This window comes from Rhineura floridana, chromosome 9, assembly GCF_030035675.1.
Source record: "Rhineura floridana isolate rRhiFlo1 chromosome 9, rRhiFlo1.hap2, whole genome shotgun sequence".
Lineage (NCBI taxonomy): Eukaryota > Metazoa > Chordata > Lepidosauria > Squamata > Rhineuridae > Rhineura > Rhineura floridana.
The window spans coordinates 93,389,145-93,412,009 of NC_084488.1; the positions used below are offsets into that span (position 1 = coordinate 93,389,145).

The window sequence follows — 22,865 nt, forward strand, 5'->3', positions numbered from 1 at the left end:
TGGAAAGCAATAGCATTTATGAGTAGTGTAAAAACCCCTGGATAGCCCTTTGAAATCAATGAAAATGAAAGTAAATTGGAATAATGAAAGTGGGCAAAAAATCATGAAAAAGAATGCTACTCCAGTGAACCAACAAGGACATGAATTGCAGATTTAAGAATGAAAAAGGGGGAAAATTCATTATACATTCAATACTGTTCCAACAAATCAATGACGACACAAATAATTAGAATGAAAACAGACAAATGAGTCCAACAAAACTCTGCCTCCACACCCCTATTTGTAACAATGGTGGGTAAGCTTCCTTCAATGAGAAGCACTCAGATAATTTTGCTACTGTATGTCTCATCTGCCCAGGCATAGTCCTAAACTGTAGGGAAATGCTCTTGGTGGGTCTTCTAGTGAAATGCCTGGGACTATCTTGATTAAAGCATTCTGATACGGATTTAAAAAATGAATTGTGAGGTCTTTGAACCAGTGGGTCACATTCACTTTGGGAGGCAGGGAATCAGCTGGTAATAGTTAGTAGTCAAAATCTCTGCCTCCAGCTGGCTCACTGCCTGCCACACGCCTGTGCAGTAACAAAAGACAGACAAGGCTTAAGACACACAAAGCTCAGCTCAGAAGTATGTTGGCAAGACTGGAGATGAAACAAAGGCTTTTTTGAGGTAAGTGTAAATTACACAGGTATTTTCCATGTGTTTCCATCCAGGTTCTCATTCCATAAATAAGCAATTCCAGGAGATTATTATTTAAGTGATACTGTGTTATCTTGGAGTTGTTTTTTCCCTTTAATTTCTAGGCAAAAGATTAAGGCACAGTTAGTTTCCTAAGAACTGCTCTGCTAGCCAAAGTCTCATGCCTGCTCCAGGGATCTCTGAGTGGCACTCAGTTCCTCCAGCTTTGAAAAACAAATCAAGCAACTTTCTTTCCAGTTTTGAGAAATTGATTGAACCACATTTGTATGACCAGTTTCAGATAAAGAGCTACAAAATGTTTATTTTTGCATTAAATCCTCTTAATAATAATAATAATAATAATAATAATAATAATAAAATTCAATTTATATCCTGTTCTTCCTCCCAGGAGTCCAGGGTGGCAATATTATTGGTAATTGTCTTAGCTTCCCAAGAGCAGAACTATCTCTTGAAAGTTAATTAAAATAACCCATGCAGAATCCAAACTGATAGATCAGAGCAGGACAGCAGACGATCTCAGCATTTTTTGCAGTTTGATGAAACTCTGCTATACAGCTCAGATCTAAGGTCCTGCAAGCTGGTCTAGTAGATCAGAATTTTCATATATACTTCCATAACAGAATAGCAAAGATAACATCTTCTTGTCAGTGTTGGAAGCATGGCACCATGAAGCATTTTGCATTGAGCATACATTTAGGAGCATGAACTGAGAGAAGGCTCATATGAAAAATAGCAAAATAGTTTTCTTGGCTTTGTTTTTGTATTGTTGGAGAATGTCAAGACCATGGCAAGAAGCCAAAAGGCAAATCTGGACAGAAACTGGGTCTGCTACTTCAGTACTTCCTATTCCTTCCATGCACGTACATGGGGCAATTTAGCTTGCATTACTAACTGGCCAATTCATACAGCTGACACTGTGGTTTAGAACTTGCAGTCCAAATTCTCTGGTAAACTTCAGCAAATCTTGGAGGAAAGTATGTTCCCCATTCTTCTAGACCACTGTTCTTCAATCTTGGGTCCCTAGATGTTGGACTACAACTTCCATCAGCCTAGTAGTCCATCAGTATGTGGGGATCCAAGGTTGAAGTGTTCTAGACAGGTGCTACAAGCTTGCTCTTCCCTTCAGTCCAATGCTCCAGCAGATCAGTGTTCAGAACATTGATCAAACTTTCTCCAAGCAGCATTAGCTGCAGTTGCATTGCATTGAGAAGAGTGCAGAGGAACTCCAAAACTCTCCAAAAACAAGAGAGGGTGTCTAGAAATAGTAGATGTCCCTTGTCCTTTTAGAAAATAAGACTGGGTATTCAAAACTCTCTTATTTTTTGCAAGGACAAGGGACATCTACTATCTGTAAATACCCTCTCTCATTTTTCCTGATCATCCCTTCAGTTTCTGTCCTCAACAGTAGTGTAGTGGCAAATTCAAAAGTGCAAGGTCCCTTCAAAAAAGTCACAGCCATGCACTCTTCTAAGATTATATAATCTTCTAAGATTATAGAATAATCTAGCCAGGTTTATATACTGCCTTCTGTTTCTCTGTCACTGTCACCATTTGACTATGCTTTCTCACTGTCATAGATATTGTTTGAATTGCTGAATTTGGGACATATTCACATCAGACATTTACTCCACTATTATTCAACTTTAAACAGTTATTGCCAGAGTTCTCTGACAAGAGGGACTGATGGTTAAACCACTCTGAAAATTGTAGTTCTGTGAGGGGAATAGGGTTCTTCTAGCACCCTTCACAAACTACACTTCTCAGGATTTTGGGGGGGAAGCCACAACTGTTTAAAGTAGAATAATAGTGGAATAAATGTCTGGTGTGAATGTGGCCTCAGTGTCTACACACTGATCTGCTGATGCTGCCCAACTGCTTGATGATGTAGATGGGATGCTATCATCAGGATTCACTGTCTCTTCTGCAATTACAGAATTCTCACTCTCCATAACTTGCCTTGGCTTTTTGAAGTAGGAACTAATAAAAGCTTCCTTGCAAAAGGCAGTCACTGGGGCCTGCATAACTGACTCAGAAAGTCCTACAGCAATAAAGAAAAACACAAACGTCTTTAAAACTGCTGGGTTCATAGGTTTTGCTCCCTTCCACTCTTTCTCTCTTTTGCTGCTAGGTCAAGACAAAGCCTGTTTTTCTTAAACAAAGGAATTCACACTGCCTAAGCCTGCCAGACACTCATTTCACATAGAAATTTGTAACCTTTTGAACTTTGTCACCTTCTAGAAAGCAGGAAGGGATTTTCCCACCCCCTTCTCCTCTCCCTGTGTCACCCACTCCTCCTTCCGCACACATACCTAGAATGTTAGGGAAAGGGAGGTTTTAACCCATTTAGGGTGGGTTTTTTTCTTCATCATCATCTTGTAAGGTAAAGAACTTCATTTGATGAGTTTCCCTTCTTGGTTGCCATATTAAGACTCATTTGTGCAGAGCTTATGAGTTTTAGGGAAACTTAAGCATAGAACTTCCTGATCCTAACTTCTGGTGTTCACTGCACCACACACATATTCTTAGTCATATTCCTTTGCATTTCACCTTACCACGCATGACACATATATATACAAGATCATTAAAAGCTGAAACACCACCTCTCTCATGCACACACACTTTCTCTCCCTCCCTCCTTGGATATATTTTCCCCTCTTTCCCTCCTCCTCACCTTCTCCTGACTTTGGCCTGGAACAAAACTACACATCTTCTCCCTCCCCACTTTTTTTTTTTTTTTTTTTGCTGCTGGGTTGAGAATGAGATCCTTGTTAACACCTTCTCTCACAACAGACATCCCTAGGCAGAGCTTGGAAAAGTTACTTTTTTGAACTACAGCTCCCATCACCCCGATCCAGTGGCCATGCTGGCTGGGGCTGATGGGAGTTGTAGTTCAAAAAAGTAACTTTTCCAAGCTCTGTCCCTAGGAATCAATCAGCATGAAAGGAGACTTTGTGAGCTGCTGAGAAGAGTCTTCCCAGTGGCTGATTCATCTCCTTTCATTCTGATTGGCTCCAACCAGCAGGAAAAGACAAGGAAGCATGTTAGAAGATTTTTCTCCATGGCCAACACCCTCCCCTTTCATGTTGATTGGCTCATGGGATGCTGGGACCTGGATCTCAAATAAAGAAGGGGTCTAAGATCCTGCAAGCTCCAGATGTCTACACCCCGGTCCTCAATTATCTGCGTGGGATTTAAGCTAGTACCAAGATAAGCTGGAGATGAGAACTAGGAGTTGCACCAAAAGATCAGAGTCAAGGGAGAAAGACAAGTCAGGACTGAAGAGCAAATCAGAACTGGTGGACGAACTAGGAAGCAGGAGAAAACCAGGACAACCAAGAATCCAGGAACACAATAGAACTCAAGAAGACCTAGTTGTTCAAGGAAAGCTCAGTTGGAAGTGGAAGCTCTTTTATACTCCGCCCCATCCAGAAGGATGCCATGGCCAGCAGGGTCGGCTCCAGGTTTCTGGGGGCCAATGGGCAAAGGCTATCAGAGGGCCACTTGCCCTCTTGCTCTCCTCCTCAAACCACACTCCTCCTCCCTCTTGGCCTCACCTTTTAAAGTAAAACAAAACCTGAACAGAAAGACTGGGGTAACAGAGGAATCAGACAGGAGACACAGAGAGAAAGGGAATGCCAAACCTGCCTGTAAATGCATTGGGGGCATTCCTGCCATGGCTCCAGAGACCCCGCTACTGCCACCAAGTCCCTGCTGTTTGCCCTGCAGCAGAGCACGCCATGCAAGGAAGCCTCCTCTTCCTCCTCTGCTGCTCCATGATCCAGCCTGGCTCAGAGTTGCTACCACTACTCATTCCTTCTGCCCGTCTGCTGGGGGGCATTTAAGGAGTTAATATCACAGAGATTAGGAGGCAACTAGCCTAGATAATCTCCTTAACACTGGTACTGAGTGAGACAGTGGTCAAGTTGAGGAGATTCTCCAGGCTGAGCCTTTCATTTCTATGATATTGTTGAGCGCCTCCCCAATCTCTGAGAGATGAGATCTCAGGGGTCCCTGCCCTCATCCAGAGTTTGGTTTCCTTTGGGAAGAAGGTCAGTGGAGACTGAGGTGTCTTTATGAAATATGGTATGTTTATTTACGCACATTCCAACCTGAGTTTAAGATGGAGGGATTCAAGACATCAGCAGTCCAATATCCAGCTTTTCCATCTGGGTTGCAGGAGGCATCCTAAAGCCATGGTGCAGAGGGATAGCCTCTCTGCCTGCCTCCAGCTCCAGCCATTCTCTAGACACAACTAAAACTACAAGCCTCTCCTGGGCTCCAGGAAGGGGGGGGAATGCTCTCCAGAAGAGTTTCAATGACAAAAGGGTCTTCCTGGCCCATTCACCAGTTGCTGGGCAACCGATAATCCCATTATCCTACCTGGCCACTCTATCTGTTTAACACAGGAGAGACTCATCTGACCACCAGAGCGAGTTTCTTTCCCCCCAGGCACAAGTCTCCAAATCAGAGGCTGGAAGGGGACCCACAGGGACAATCCATTCCAACCCCCCCCAAACTCATAACAATATTAACTCATCAATTTTCCCTCCACCCTTGTGAATCAGATAAAAACAGAAATTAGCTGGGGAAAAACCACTTCCTGTCCACTGGAATAGGATAGGGTCAGCAACAAGCAGCAGATCTATTCTGCTGGGCCAGTGAGGGGCCCTCTGCATTTTTGGACTGTCGGCCAGTGCCCCACCTGGGCCACTGCTGGAGTTGGACCCGATGGCCAGCCTGGTGCATGGAGTCAATTCAGCACCTAAAGCTACTTCGCGATTAAGGTAGATGCTGTAACCTGCAGCTCAGCAGTTCACCACATGGGGCATCTGCACACAGATCCCAGAACTATATATTTGAGTCCCAGCAGCTCTTGACTCCTGGCTTGAAAATAAGAGGCAGTATAATGACATGGAGCTATATTAGGATCACAGGACCTTTGCCCTTCATACATTTTCAAATTATTCTGATTAATTAAATAAATTGGTGTGTAACCTACAGCAGGATACATGGATCAAATGGACAGGAGGGCTGAATTCTCTGCCTAGCCTATACCCAGGAGCCACTATGGCAACTGTTCAGACATGTCCCCAATAAGTTCCACCTGAATTAAATACCACTCTATCCATTTCACCCTGACTAGTCACTAAAATGGAAAAAAACAGAAACTGTTTTGGCAACTTTGGCAAGTATCTGCTCTTATACATAAGCATCAATAAAGGGCAAAGATTTATAGAGTTGGCCATCTAGACCTTAGTAATTCTCATGTTGGAATGTCCCTGTGTTATCACTGCCCTTTGCTAGAAAGCACCTCCTGCATATACCAACTCATCAGGAGGACTCTTCCTTGTGATGTATAGTGACACACCCTTTGGTATTCCCTCTATTTCCTTATCAGATCTTTTTGGTTCCTATTGAAGACCTACCTTTTTCAACAAGCCTTTGTAAGGTGGAGATGTTCATTCCAGCATGTACCTGCATTGGATCTGAAATTGTTTTTATATATGAAATTGTTTTAATTGTTTTTATACAGTAGGGCCCCACTCATACGGCAGGTTACGTTCCAGACCCCCGCTGAAAAGCGAAAAACACTGAAAAGCGGAACTCATTGAACAGAATGGTGTGCGACGCCTGAAAACTGCTGTAAAAGTGGAACAAGCGCCGTATGAGTGGGGCTTTAGTCTAATTGCGCCTCACTGAGACCGCCGCATTAGCGAAGCGCTGTAAATCGAAGTGCTGTAAAGTGGGGCCCTACTGTATATGATACTGTCTTTATTGTTGATGTTTTTATTGTTAAATCACTTTCAGAGAAAGTGATTCATAAATGAAAGGAAATAAATAAACAGCTGGTTTGTTTGTTTTAATTGTAGGAATTGGAGAGGGGGGAGAAAGGTGAGAAAAAAAGAACAAGCGAGAGAATAAAAAATACACTTACAATTAATCTGCATGCAAATGGCCCAGATAAGTGCATTGATGGACTTGGTGACATACCTCCTAATGTTACCCAGAAAAAGAAGAATGGGACCACTAGGGATAATGAGCAGATAAGGTTTTTGGGTTTTTTTTAAACACAAATACATAAAGTACATATTTCAAAAAAGCATAAAATAATCATGCAATACAATTGAAAGGATAAGAAAGTCAGCTTTGTGTACTTTTCATAAAAAGGCTGTCTGTTGCTTACTCACTTAAATTAATTAATTGCAGGAGCTCCTCACTTGACCTGTGTCAGGAAAGCTTTATCAAGTGTCAGTTGGGAAGCAAACTTTCAACAATCAGTAGAAGATGGGACAATACGGTTTCATTTCTACGTTAGCCAGGGCTCTTAGTGCACTGGCACCAGTAATGTGAAACACTGTTCCTACTGAAATCAGAACTACTAGGATCCTAGAATGTCATTGCTTGCAAAAAACGTTTTTTTCTGCTTTGCCAAGCATTTTTAGAGAATTAATTGGATTTCGTGTTGATAATTTGTTCTATATTTTACAGTTTTATCATTTAATGATGTTTTAGTGATTTGATTGTACACCACCACATTTTTAATGAGTTGGTGGTTTATAATTATTCTTATAAATCTGTAAAAAAAAAAAAGAACCCTCAGCTTCCCATTGATGTGGCTTCCCAACAATTCAGGTCTGCAAGAATCCTAATAAGGAGTTCCTCCATTTAGCTGAAATGTTGCTTCCTTGAAGAAGCAAGCTACCATGGCACTTAACACTTTGAAACATACAGGTTCATGTGTACCAGTGAGTATGTCCCTTGAGAGGCCCAGTCCCACCATTAGCCAGAAAGAGATAGTCGTCTTAGACAACTGATTTTGAGTGCTCTTTAATAAATTAATAATTTTAATTCATTTTCATTGTATTTTTACTCCCAGGGAAAAGAACTTGAGGATTTTCTACCTCAGGTGCCAAAATAACTTAACTGGCCTTAGCAACTATACACTGTCTTTGACTTGTGGGGGGGGCATGCTATTCTGCCTTAGGGAACAAAATGTCTCAGGCCACGAGGACTTCCTTGTGGCTGTCAGGGATTTTTTTTTAAGAAACCTTTTAATATTAGAAGGTGCTTCCAGACTGTCATTATTTTTGAGTGGGATTCAATCACATATTAGCAAATTCAGGTTGCTCAATTAAAGTTATTTGGGAGGTCTTGTGCAACAAATCCTCTTTGGGATAACATTTGCTTGACACAATGTCATCTAACCTCTTTGCATACAAATCAGAATAAACGCTCACTAAAGAGTCAATGTAAACTAGCACCCCTACAAACAAGAGAACATCCAATTAACAAGTCTGGAAGCCCCCACAGGATGTCGCTGATAGCACAATCCTATGTGTGCTTACTTTTACTTGTGTTTTAGAGTTGAAGCCTCAGTCCCCGAGAAGTAATTCATCTTAGCCAGTGCTGTGAAGTTTCAGGGTTTTTATTCTCTTGTAGAATCTTTCCTTTACTGTGCTGTCATCTCTGCCAAGGGTGATGTCTGAACTGGCTCACTCCACTGCAGAAAGTGGTCCATGGAATTTTGGATGGCATTGAAGGAACCTACTGTAAAGCATCAATTGAGGAAAAACTGTTATCCCACTCATCCTCATCAAGTAAAACATTAAATGAGGAAAACTGTCATTTCTAGTGAGTTCTATCCAGAAAATTACCAAAATCAGTCTGTCTCACTATTTCCATGACTGATGCCAAGACTAGATTGGCTGATGATTTATAAAACCTGTCTATAACATTTACTTGGTTTGGATTTCTTATGTCAGAAGCAGGTCAAAAATGTTAGCTTAAAAAAAGAAAAGCATTGGCTCAGAATTTCAATAAGATGAAGAAGCTGATGATTCTTTTCCAATGAAATTATCATCTGAAAGACAAAAAGGTGCCTTAAGTACTCAACACCTGCATTCATATCTGCTTATAGCTTTGCCATAGGTATAATCTTTATTACATGCTTTTGACTCCAATCTGATAGTGTCGGCTTAAGTTTTTTTTGGGGGGGATCATAGGGCAAGACAGCCTCCATGGGCCTCCCTCCCTTAGTGAGTCTATCTCCTCATTGCAGCAGGTTCAGGGGGCTCAGTGTCAGTGGGCTCCATGCCTAGGTGTGGGCCTTCAGCAGATGCCTAATCGTGTTGACCCCTGACACCATCCCTCTGTCTTGATGTGTTTGCAGAAGTAATTTTAGGATACACACACATATCATTTATCTTCTGTTATACAAAATAAAAACTTCAAAATATTGAGAAACAAGATTCCATGACCTTGGGAAAAGAAGGAATGTTACACACTGTTTCACATTTAGTGAAAGAGAAATAAAGTGGTCAACCGAAGCAAAAGAGGTCCACATAGTCGTCTTAGCTTTGGTAGCAAATGAGAATCATGCTCATCCAGCTTTTGGAAGTTGATCTAGCTTTGGACATCAAAAGATGTTTTTACAAATTCAATCCCATGTGGTAAAAATATTTGAAAATGCCATTGCATGGTGAAAACTGTTATTATCCTCACCTGAGTACTGCATATATAAAGTTTGGAATGATGATAAATGCCTTCTTCGTCTAAGTGATTTGAACAACTTATTTCTTCGCAAAACTGAATGGTAAGATCAGTTTCAGGCTTAGGTTACAGGAAGCCAGATTTTGTCTCAACATTAGGAAAAATTTCCTAACGGCTAGAGGTGGTGGGCTCTCCAACAATGGAGGCATTCAAGAGGCAGCTGGACAGCCGTCTGTCAGATATGCTTTAAGTTGGATTCCTGCATTAGCAGGGGGTTGGACTCGATGACCTTATAGGGCCCTCCGAACTCTACTATTCTATGACTCTATGACTATCCAGTACTGGCTGTACCATGTAACACATTAGGACTGTCCAAACTTCAGGTTCTGAAATGGAGTAAAAGAAATATCTTAAGATTTGACTCATTACCCCATGTGTTATTTTTATTTGTTTTGATTTCATAGTCCAAGAAGATAAGATAAATCACGATCTATTTTTATCTCTAGCCTAACGGCATTCCTTGAGCTCCATGGCTGAGCAGTGGTTAGATCCTGGCCAATAATACCTTGTCAACTGCACCATCATACTTTGGAATCAGCATTCAGCCAAGCAGCACAAAGTTTGCACAGCCCTGAATTGTAAGCTTGCCCATAGTTATATGTAGTTAAATCTAGGAATAAAACATGTTCTGCCTTCAGGGAAATGGCTATCTCAGCGAATAACTTGATGCTCAATTTATCAGCCTACCCAAACACAGAAGACTAGATTGAACATACTGGGATTTAGACATATGTTTGCAAGGAGTTTTGAACTCCAAGATTTGCAGTTGGACCAATCCACCCACTCCAATTTACATGCATTGTGCAACATTTTTACATTCCAGTTATAACAATTTCAGACCTTCCAAACAATTACATTGCCAAAGAAATCCACATTGGTTTGTAAAGTAATTTCCATATTGTATCCTTTTTTTTACATTGCATGTGCAATGCCTTGGAACTGTATAATGTATAGGGAAAACTTCCTTATACAGGGGTCATTAGAAAGTTTTAAATGTTGAAATATTTTTTACGTATCTGGGTCAAACATTATGTCCTAAATCTCCAGTGAGTATCAGAATATAAGGAACAAGAATTTATAGCAGATATTAGTGTTTACTCTTTGGTTGAATGTTCATAACAATATATCAGAATTGTTTTGTACGACAATTCAGTATGCACTCAGAAGGTAATGCTAGAGCTATAACACCCTTTGTAAAAAAAACCCATGAAATATATTTTGAAAATGGTCCGGAAGCTTCAATTAGTGCAGAATGTGGCTGCCCAATTGTTGATGGGTTCAAAGTGAACAGATCATATCACACCAATCCTGTTCCAGTTACCCCGGCTGTCTGTATGCTTCTGAGGCCAATACAAAGCACTGGTTTTTACCTATAAAGCTCTTTATGGCTCAGGACCCCAATGTCTTTTGGAATGTCTCTTCTGATATGAATCTACCCTTAGACCTTCTTCTGAGGCCCTTCTCCAGGTCCCCCCAATAAGGGAGGCTCAGAGGGTGGTGACAAGCAAAAGGGCCTTTTCAGCTATGGCGCCCCATCTGTGGAATATACTCCCTAGTGAGGTCCACCTGACACCTTCCTTGACATCTTTTCGGTGCCAGGTAAAGGCTTATCTTTTCCCCCAAGTATTTGATTGTCTGAGATGATGTCTTATTAGTATGCTGGCAAAGCATCCTGTGGCTGTATGGGGGCATTGTTGTTTTGTTGTTTTACTGTTTTGTCTTTATAGTATGATATATTTGTTTTTGTTTTTATTGGGGTTGTAAGTAACTTGGAGATCTTTGGGTAACAAGTGACTAATAAATCTAACAATAATAATAATAGTCTTTCAGTAGCAAAGAATGCTTATTCCACAGAGTGTAAGGCCAGTGGTCTCACACATAGGAAGCTGCCTTCCTATGGTCCATCTAGCTCAGTCGTGCCTATGTGACTGGCAGCAGCTCTGCAGGGTTTCAGACAGGTGTCTCTGCAAGCAGATCTTCCAAGCCCTATGTGGAGTTGCCAGGGGTTGAACTTGAGACCGACTGCATGCAAAGCAGCTGCTCTACAACTTGGCCATGGGCCTTTCCTGGTCAAATAGAACCTCATACCAGGGACAAAGGAAGCTGCCTTATGTCTTGTCAGGCCACTGGTCCATCTAACTCTGGAAGCTGCTGTGGAAGATAGGAGTCTTTCCCTTAGCCTCTCTGAAAATGCCAGGAATTGGACCTCCGTCGCAAAGCCGTGGCCTTCTCTGATTGTCTTTGACAGCACAAAATCTTATGAGTGAAGGTTAGACAGAATGACTGGGTAGAAAAAATCCACTATAGGTGTTTAAGTGGAATTCTTCCTTGAAGACAGAGATGGTTGATTTGGAGTCAGGCCAAAGGTGCTAATATAGCTTGATACCATTGTCTAGGCCACAGTTGTTCAACCTTGGGGCTGCAGATGCTGTTAGACTACAACTCCCATCATCCCCAGTCAGCTTATCCAATTCTCAAGGATTATGGGAATTGAGGTACAAAGTGGCACTCTTGGCTGGTAAACTTTGTGGTCAGCAAAGACCCTCCATTTGCAGGAGGGCTAGTTAACAGGAAGGAAAGGAAGACCAGCTCTTGTGCAGTGTTTGTACAATTGCCTACCATATTTGTGAACCAAGATGATGACTCAAATCCAGTATATTACTAACTGTATCACAAAGAATAATGTTTACAACGTATCTTGAACAAATCACATGGAATATGCATTGATTTCAATCGATCCTACTTGTACATAATGGCTGGGATCCAAGGTGCTATTTGAGTGGATCAAAGGCTTGGGTGTGCCCAGAAGAAAGTTTGATTTCTCTTCACCACAATCTCTTTAAATAGCAAATCACCATGCTATGCTACAGACTTTTTTTGGGAAACTCTCCTTGGTTTGAAAAGCAATTTACCATGTAGCATAGGAAAATACTCATACTTTGAGAAACACATGGGTCCAGCAAACTAGTTGTGCAGTTCTTTTGGATCCAGGCCAGTGTTTTTAGGATATTAGATTTCTGTTCCCTTCCTCCTAGAAAGCTTTGAACCACATAGTTTTCTATTGTATAGCAGAACTGAAACTGTGGTTTCAAAAGGGATGAATGCATAGTCTACATTCTGTTTCCAATATAGGATGCTATCAGAGTTTCCCATAATTTTAGGAAACGAAGGGGTAAGCATCTGCAAGTGGTATACATCAATTGATGTCACGATGTCCCATTGAGAGTGTGAAAAGCACAAGAACACATCTTAAATTGTTTATTGTGGCATTATCTCTGGCTAAATCAGAGTGTCTGTACACAATGAAGTTCTAAGGAGCTGGAATGCCTGGGAACCAAGAATAAAAAAAATGAGGATATGGGCGGCAACATGGCTTATCTAGAAGATGTATCTCAGAGTCAAAAGGGTACTGATCCTCTGGATGTGTTCCTTTTACCAATAACACATTAAATACAACCATCACTGCAATTTAATACTATAGATAAGTAGGGAAACACTTTCCAGACATTAACTGGGTATTACTATATTAACAAAAAATGAGATTACCACTGATATCTGAGGAATTTAGGGATTGATAGTACATTAAATTAAAACATGAACAGGATCCTTAACCTCCTTGAGCTGTTTTCAAAATGCCCAGCCTTACACATGTGGGTTGTTGCTATTTTTTTATATATAATACATTGTCAGGATTGGCTGGCATAGCAGCTCCCAACTCATGCTGTCAGCCTGATGGTCAGATGCAGAGGTGAGTCAAGCAGACCAGAAGAGGCTGGGTGGGGTGGTCCCACAGAAGAAAGCGAGATCCTTGACTAGCCAGAGGATAGAGGCATGGCAGGCAGTACATTTTGATGGGGTTCCAGCAACAGACCCAGCAAGGACAGAGAAGGAGTAATAGAAAACTAAGATAATATCGAGCTGGGCTATGGGCACAGCATGGGAGGAAGGAAAAGGCAGCACTTCTGGGGCTTGCCACCCCAGTGGTGAGTCAAGGGGGGGAAAGGTTAAGCGAGAGGCTACTTACATACCTGATTATAGAGGCATTAATGGGGAGGCTGTTGGAAGTGTTGGGATGAAGCTCAGTTTGGGTGGCTTTGCATGGGGATAAAATAGATAGAGAGGGGATGCTGCAAGCTTCCTTAGACTGTCTTTCTGACCTAACCTGTGCTGACCTTCCTTCAGGTGTAAACAGATATTCTTAGGGTTGCTGATCTCATTTCCTCCTACTCCTCCATCTGACCTTGGGAGAGGAGGCATCTTTCATTTGTGTCCCTCTCCAGCAGCAGAAAGCATGGCTTTTTGCAGCTCCAGCTTACTTAGCTAGAACTAGGAACTCTTTTCTTATGTATTTCCTGTAAACTAAGAGAGCCAGTGTGGTATAGTGGTTAAGGTGTTGGACTACGACCTGGGAGACCGGGTTCAAATCCCCACACAGACATGAAGCTCCCTGGGTGACCTTGGGCCAGTCACTGCCTCTCAGCCTCAGAGGAAGGCAATGGTAAAACCACCTCTGAATACCATTTACCATGAAAACCCTATTCAAAGGGTCACCACAAGTTGGAATCGACTTGAAGGCAGTCCATTTCCATTTCAAGCTCTTATTGTCTAAACCTAGAGTCACCGAGTATGATAACGTCCAGGGGAAAGGTGTGCTACTGCAGGTAAGAATAATACACACACAGCTCAGCTACTGCGGTGTTTTGCTGCTCTGCTAACAGAGGTAAGATTACTTAAACAGATCTCACAAGGATTCTGAGGATAAGAAGAGCTGTAAACTCAATTATGTGAAGAGCTCACCAGGAGTTTTCTGAAGGCAAGAGAACCCATGGGGCTCTGAAGACCCTTGGGATTCATAGTGGGAGGGTGGGAGCTCTCACACATGTATTATAGAGCACCTGTATTATATTATATTAGAACTATAGAGATGATAGATTAGTACATCTCTATCATTAGAAGCCCAAGTGACGTCTGTGGCTAGGAGTGCCTTTTACCAATTTTGTCTGGCACGCCAACTACAGCAATATCTGAATCGGGATAATGTAGCCACTGTAGCCTGTTCATTGCTAACTTTGAGACTGGATTACCACAATGCACTGTATTTGGGGCTACCCTTGTGCCTGATCCAGAAACTCCAGCTTAGTGCAGAACGCAGCAGCTAGACTGTTGATCGAAACAGATGGCCCTACAGCATGTGACACCTTTGCTAAAACATCTGCACTGGCTGCCCATATTCTACCAAGCCAGGTTCAAGGCTCTTGTGTTGATTAACAAAGCCCTGAATAACTTGGATCTAGGATACCTTAAGGAACACTTGAGTCCTTATATCCCAGCTTGATTGCTGACATTATCTGGAGGAGCACTGCTAGATGTCCCCATGTTACAGAAGCCCAACCAGAGTTCACTAGATGTTGGCCATTTAGTGTTGCTGGTCCCGTACTGTGGAATACTCTTCCAGCAGAGGTTTAGGAGGCATCCTCACTTTTGATTATCGGGTATCTCATGGAAGACCTTTTTATGCCAACAGGCCTATGCAGTTATTCAAAGCATTCTTAATTGGCCAGTCATTTTAATGATTATTTTGACTGTTTTAAATGGTGTTTTATGTTTGATTGTATACATTGTATTTAATGTATTGTTGTATTTATTTACCTTGTATCTTTTAATCAGCCACGTTATCCCAGTCTGCGTCTGTGCTGGAATTGCTTTCTAAGGTGTTTTTTAATTTTTTTTTTAAGATTTTTAAAGATATTTTGTTTTAATATGTTTTAAAGTCTTTTGTTTTTAAAATGCTTTAAAGTGCTTTTAATATTTTTGTTTGCCACTCTGGGCTCCTTCCGGGAGGAAGGGTGGGATATAAATTTAATTTAAAAATAAAATAATAAATATTGTGCACCGCCTGATATTTTATGATATGATGGTACATAAAAACTTACAAATAAACTGAAACAAAGAAATACAATGGAAGTAATAGCAGTGGAGGACAACAATCAAGAGGGTGACTCCACTTACTTAAGTATCAAAATAATCAAATCAGAAGTTCTGCGGAACAGGTTAAGAAATTTGGCAGGTTAGTCCTGTGCCAAAACCTGTCCTGCAGTTCCTCAGACGTTGTCTTCCACTGCAAAAGAAGCTTCCATTTTTCTCCCTTTCTCAGGATGCTTTAGAATGTCTTTAAATTTTCATGTGTGCAGGGTTGAGCTTACCTTATTGTTTTGAGATGGCCATGAGTGGTGCATGCATGTGTTTCTTTGCATTAAACATTTCTCAAGTGCTCTGCAGCCTACCTGGCTGCCTGCACTTCTCGATCTAGAAAAATGACCTCATGACATTTAAAGTAGGGGTGAGGAACCTGCAGTCTGTGGGCCAATCTTGGTTCGCCAGGTCATCAAATTTGGCCCATGAGGCTATTAAAAAAACCCAGCTGACATCACTCTGATGGGGCACTCAGTTTGGCTGCCCACACCAGTTCTCCTGCTGGGAATAGTCACACATAGCCAAAGCAGCAGGATTTAACCGCCACTCATAATTATTTATTTATTATATTTATTTATTAAACTTATATACCGCCCGACTAGCAATAGCTCTCTGGGCGGTGAATCCTGCTGGGAATAGGCATGCACAGCCAAAATGCAGTACTGGACTGTTTTAAAGGCCTTTTGCAAACAGCCCTGCACTGTCCTTTGAAGTCCTGCCAGTCTGAACATTGCCTGATGTCAGGTGATAGACAGATGTTCAGCCCTGGCAATCTGCCGTCCAGAGATGGGGTCTGACCCACCAGCTAGAAAAAGTTCCCCACTCCTTGTTTAAGGGAAGTCCTTTAAATAAAAAAAAAAATCTTCCTGCGCTGATATTTTTAAAAGTAAAAAAGATTTCACTTAAAAACAACAACAAACAGCTGTCAGGCATGCAGTAGGCAGCCTCCCTCATCTTTCCATGCTCACAGGAAAGCCTAGCTGAGGATGTCATTGGTTTTTCAGGAAATGCAGGCACCAAGGAAGCTGCAGAGTGCAGACCACCAGAGAGATGATTTGTTGAATGCAAGAAAAGAGCACTCACAAACACCTCAAAAAAGTTCACCTCAAAATAAGATAAGTGTAAGGACTTCCGGTTGGCTGCCTAAGGCGGAGGACATGTGCTTCTTCGCTCTCTCCCTGATCAAACATTAGCAACATTAGCAACATCAACAACATCAACAACAGACCCCCTCGGTGGCAATTTAATTTACCTCTTCATTTTATCTTATCCTACTTTCCCGTGAGGAGGGATGACTGTGAGTTCTTTTCTGTAACGGCTGGATATACTACCTCATTGGCCTTTCTGAAGCATTGGATGGAGAGTGCTCATTGATATGAGCTATTAACTGTAAGTCTGAAGCCTCTCTCCCCTCTCCAGGTGGCATTTAATTACTATCAATAACAGTAATTATTAAGACTGCTTACCTGTACAACAGAGATCAACTAAGGCACAAATAGTCCTGACAAGAAAGGCCAGGAAAGTGCTGGGAGTACTGCCGCTGTTTATGAGCTTGCCTCGTAAGGGAAGATAAGTGTAAGAAAAATCCTACACCCCACCCATGAGAATTTCACTGGCATTTTCTCTTCCTGTCAGTAATTTTGAAATGCAATTTCTTTTATTATTAGTTAACAGAGAATGGAAGGGGGGGGAAGAGATGAGAAATTTTGGGTACAGCACTCAGATTCACTACTTTGAGTAAACAGGCTCTGCTTTCCGGATTGTTTACCTAATTTTCCTCAATTGTTCAACCTGATAAAAAGCCTTCCCAACATTTTGTTGTCAGTTTTCTTGCACAGCCCTCTGCCCCCAATAATCAGTTGCATCTTAAGACATGTTGTTGTTATGTGCCTTCAAGTCAATTACGATTTATGGCGACCCTATGAATCAGTGACCTCCAAGAGCATCTGTCATGAACCACCCTGTTCTGATCTTGTAAGTTCAGGTCATAAGAACATAAGAACATAAGAACATAAGAACATAAGAACATAAGAACATAAGAACATAAGAACATAAGAACATAAGAACATAAGAAGAGCCTGCTGGATCAGGCCAGTGGCCCATCTAGTCCAGCATCCTGTTCTCACAGTGGCCAACCAGGTGCCTGGGGGAAGCCCGCAAGCAGGACCTGAGTGCAAGAACACTCTCCCCTCCTGAGGCTTCCAGCAACTGGTTTTCAGAAGCATGCTGCCTCTGACTAGGGTGGCAGAGCACAGCCATCACAGCTAGTAGCCATTGATAGCCCTGTTCTCCATGAATTTGTCTAATCTTCTTTTAAAGCCATCCAAGCTGGTGGCCATTACTGCATCTTGTGGGAGCAAATTCCATAGTTTAACTATGCGCTGAGTAAAGAAGTACTTCCTTTTGTCTGTCCTGAATCTTCCAACATTCAGCTTCTTTGAATGTCCACGAGTTCTAGTATTATGAGAGAGGGAGAAGAACTTTTCTCTATCCACTTTCTCAATGCCATGCATAATTTTATACACTTCTAATCAGGTCTGTGGCTTCCTTTACGGAATCAATCCATCTCTTGTTTGGCCTTCCTCTTTTTCTACTCCCTTCTGTTTTTCCCAACATTATTGTCTTTTCTAGTGAATCATGTCTTCTCATGATGTGTCTGAAGTATGATAGCCTCAGTTTCATCATTTTGGCTTCTAGTGACAGTTCTGGTTTAATTTGTTCTAACACCCAATTATTTGTCTTTTTCACAGTCCATGGTATGCGCAAAGCTCTCCTCCAACACCACATTTCAAATGAGTTTATTTTTTTCTTATCCGCTTTTTTCACTGTCCAACTTTCACATCCATACATAGAGATCGGGAATACCATGGTCTGAATGATCCTGACTTTGGTGTTCAGTGATGCATCTTTGCATTTGAGGACCTTTTCTAGGTCTCTCATACGTGCCCTCCCCAGTCCTAGCTTTCTTCTGATTTCTTGACTATTGTCTCCATTTTGGTTAATGACTGTGCCGAGGTATTGATAATCCTTGACAAGTTCAATGTCCTCGTTGTCAACTTTAAAGTTACATAAATCTTCTGTTGTCATTACTTTAGTCTTTTTGACATTCAGCTGTAGTCCTGCTTTTGTGCTTTCCTCTTTAACTTTCATCAGCATTCATTTCAAATCAGTACTGGTTTCTGCTAGTAGTATGCCTTCAAAGGAAGGAAGCCTGAGATAATCCTAAAGAGTTAAGCCCCAGCTGATAGTTGAGCCATCAGCCTCAAGTAACACATCATTGGCTGGCAGCAGTAGCTGGGAGGAACCAGCCACACATATAAAGTCAGAGCATCCTAGCGAGGGGGCCTGCTCCACGAGCCAGAGGGAGCCCCAGCTGACGAAGCGTCAAGGCCCCAGCTGACAAAGCGTCAAGGCCCCAGCTGACAAAGCGTCAAGGCCCCAGCTGACAAAGCGTCAAGGCCCCAGCTGACAAAGCGTCAAGGCGAGTTAAGCAGCAGAGCGAGTTCGGCAGCAGGGCAAGGAGGCCAGGGCCCCCCACTCTGCCCGTCCGTTCCGTAACCTCAACTAAACCGCAGTCTCCAACCCATTGACGTAATAAACCTTAAACAAAACTATGCAGGTAAGAAGCCAGCAGGGGTGTGGGGGCTTTCCAGTGTTTTGCACCGCCTGCAGCATGTACGACTATCTGCCTGTTGGACAGAAGTCATGGGTGTGCTCTTGGTGCAATGAGCTCCTGGCTCTCCGGGAACGACTTCATTTCCTTGAGGCCAAGGTGGCGGACCTGGAAAAGCTGAGAGAGGCAGAGAGGGGTGTGGAGGAGGCCTTCAGGGATGTTATAGCTGTGTCCCACTCCAACGATGATAGCTCTGATGCTATCATGGAGAACGATGGTCTCGGGGAAGGAGAGCATCCAGCTGAGGAAGAGGGAAACGATCCCTTAGAAGGGACCCATTCCTTGGGGGATGAGCAGCTATCCTCTCGTGCCGAGGATATATCTCCAGGGGGTGGAGGGATCCTTGTAGTGGGTGATTCGATCATTAGGAACATAGACAGTGGGGTGTGTGATGGGCGTGTAGACCGCAAGGTGTTTTGCCTGCCTGCTGCGAAGGTTGCGGATATCGCCCGTCATTTAGATAGTTTGGTAGACAGGGCTGGGGAAGAGTCAGTGGTCGTGGTGCACGTTGGCACCAACGACATGGGGAAATGCAGCCGTGAGGTCCTGGAAGCAAAATTTAGGTTGCTAGGTAGGATGCTGAAAGCCAGGACCTCCAAGGTGGCTTTCTCTGAAATGCTACCGGTTCCATGCGCAGGACCAGCCAGACAGGGCCAGCTTTGCAGTCTCAATGCGTGGATGAGACTATGGTGTCGGGTGGAAGGGTTTGGATTTGTTAGGCACTGGGGAACATTTTGGGACAAGCCGGGCCTGTACAAAAGGGACGGGCTCCACTTGAACCAAAATGGAACCAGACTGCTGGCACTTAAAATTAAAAAGGTAGCAGAGCAGCTTTTAAACTGACTGAGGGGGGATACCCGACAGGAGCTGAGGAAGGTCCGGTTCGGAATAAACCTCCCCCCTGGGATAAAAAACAAAGAAATGATGAAATTTTAAAAGGGGTTGGCCTAGAAGTAGGCATTGTGAGAGCAGGGGCACAGGATATAAATTCAGAAGAGCAAAATTACCACAGGCCAAACCACAAGTGCAAAAGTCACTTGAAGAGAGACACTGCTTACAAGTGCCTGTACGCTAATGCTAGGAGCCCCCGAACCAAGATGGGAGAACTGGAGTGCTTGGTCTTAGAGGAGAGCATTGATATAGTGAGCATAACGGAGTCCTGGTGGAATGGAGAAAACCAGTGGGATACGGTTATCCCTGGATATAAACTATATCGGAAGGACAGGGAAGGACGTATTGGTGGCGGAGTCACTCTATACGTGAAAGAAGGCATTGAATCCAGCAAGCTCGAAACCCCAAAAGAGACAAACTCCTCCACAGAATCGTTGTGGGTGGTGATACCATGCCCCAGGAGGGACTTAATACTGGGAACGATCTATCGTCCCCCTGATCAAAATGCTCAGGGAGACCTTGAGATGAGATGTGAAATTGAGGAAGCATCCAAACTAGGAAATGTGGTACTAATGGGTGACTTCAACTACCCGGACGTAGACTGGCCGCATATGTGTTCCAGTCATGACAAAGAAGCAAAGTTTCTAGATATTCTATTTTTTTTAACATTAATTTTTGTATTCAAATTTTCAAAAACAAAACAAAAGAAAAAGAACAAATTAATAACTAATACAATAAAAACTATTGACTTCCGATTTATCATAGATCAGCTATAGGTCTATAATATATAACAAACCTGTCTCTTAATAGATTATAAAATCACCTTCCTCCAGTGGTTATCTTAATTAGTATCAAATCTCATTAACATATCATTTTATTCTTTCCACAAAAAGTCAAAGAGAAGTTTCCAATCTTTGAGATATATATCCATCAATTTTTCTCCAAATAGACATGTCAATTGATCCCTCTCTTCAAGTCTACTAAGTCCAATAATTTTAATAGCTCTTATTACATTATCAGTGTTGATTCCATCTTCCATCTTTGCACACCCAATAATCTTGCTGTCATAGTCATATAATAAGAGTCTGATAGGAATTTCCTTCATCATAAATATTTCCTTGCCATCAATTCTGAATGTATTACTGAAATGTTGTTGTAAAGTTGTATCTCTGTTCCTCTTTTTTACAGAATGTACTAGCACATCTCTTGAGAGTTTTTCCATTGTCACATATCTGGAATTAATTCTGTAAACTTTCTCTATTTCAAGTTCCATCAAATCCTTCCAATCCAGGAATTTTTTCGAACCGTTGATATCTTTATCTCTAATCTCTTCACCAATTCCTTCAGGGACAGCGCTGAGTTCCAAACAGTAATATTTGTCTCTTGGATCCATCACAGCCATAATATCCAAATCTTTTTCCAAGTCCATATTTGATAAATCTATTCCAATCTCCAGGGCTTGAACCTTCCCTTTAATTTTTCTTTCATCTTCTTTTATTTGTCCAGTTATATCTTTGGTCTCATCTACCTCCTTTCTCATAGAATCCTGAATTTCTTTCAGCTCCTGTCTCATTTTACTAAATTCAATTTTCATTTCTTGTCTGTTCTGTTCCAGTTCTTGTTTCGTTAGCTTAATCTCATTCATTATTTTCTGAAACATATCTAGAGAGAGAACCCCTTCCAGGGTCTCAGCCACCTTCTTGATTGACATTCTTAAAACCAAAAGAACAAAATCTCTTCAATTTCCAATATAGCCACTATTCCCAAGCAAAGAACAGTTTATTTCTTTTTCCAGTCACAAAGGGGTTAATCTTCCAAGCCTGTTGACATCACCCTGTAGACAGCACAAACTGCCTTATCTCTTATGTGTCCAAAAGTGCAAAACAAATTTAGTTCACAGCATCCAAATAATTAGTGGCATAAAGAATAAGCAGATTCGTCAAAAAAAAAAGTAGACCAGAAAAAATAGTCCCAGACATATAATACTCAAATATCATATAAATCAAAATTTTCTCTTCAGATTAGATGCCCCTCATCCATTTGTAACTTTATAATGCTCAATTCCATGCCAGCTTTTTGCAATAAAAACAAAGATAGTCTATTTCGATTTTCTTCCTCCTTAACTCCGTGTATAAAAGAGAAAGTTATAACTCACCCAGGGTTTCTTTGTTGCTGAGTCTTTAACAAATCTCTTTTGCTGTAACAATAACAAAGTGATAAGAATAGACAGAAGAATGCTTGCCTGTTAAAATCCGTTTTTCTTTGAAGAAAAAAAAAGTCTCGCTTAGTCAGTTTGAGCTGATATTTAGATATTCTAAATGACTATTCCCTAGACCAGTTGGTCATGGAACCGACCAGAGGGACGGCAACCCTAGACTTAATCCTCAGTGGGGACCAGGACCTGGTGCAAGATGTAAGTGTTGTTGAACCGATTTGGAGCAGTGACCACAGTGCTATTAAATTAAACATACATGTAAATGGCCAATTGCCAAGAAAAGCCAACACGGTCACATTTGACTTCAAAAGAGGAAACTTCACAAAAATGAGGGGATTGGTAAAAAGAAAGCTGAAAAATAAAGTCCAGAGGGTCACATCACTCGAAAATGCTTGGAAGTTGTTTAAAAACACTATATTAGAAGCTCAACCGGAGTGCATATCGCAGATCAGAAAAGGTACCGCCAGGGCCAAGAAGATGCCAGCATGGTTAACGAGCAAAGTCAAGGAAGCTCTTAGAGGCAAAAAGTCTTCCTTCAGAAAATGGAAGTCTTGTCCGAATGAAGAAAATAAAAAAGAACACAAACTCTGGCAAAAGAAATGCAAGAAGACAATAAGGGATGCTAAAAAAGAATTTGAGGAGCACATTGCTAAGAACGTAAAAACCAACAACAAAAAATTCTATAAATACATTCAAAGCAGGAGACCATCTAGGGAGGCGATTGGACCCTTGGATGATAAGGGAGTCAAAGGTGTACTAAAGAACGATAAGGAGATTGCAGAGAAGCTAAATGAATTCTTTGCATCTGTCTTCACAGTGGAAGATATAGGGCAGATCCCTGAACCTGAACTAACATTTGCAGGAA

The 22,865-nt window shown here is 41.8% G+C and overlaps 1 protein-coding gene across 1 annotated transcript in view; it reads left to right on the plus strand.

Moving 5' to 3' along the window:
* The first annotated feature begins 582 nt into the window (after positions 1-582).
* Positions 583-22,865, plus strand: part of GIMD1 (GIMAP family P-loop NTPase domain containing 1) — a 32,931-nt gene continuing 10,648 nt past the window's right edge. The window contains exon 1 of the mRNA XM_061584528.1: positions 583-668. The gene's annotated coding sequence lies outside the window, so the exon portion shown is untranslated. The remainder of the gene's footprint in view (positions 669-22,865) is intronic.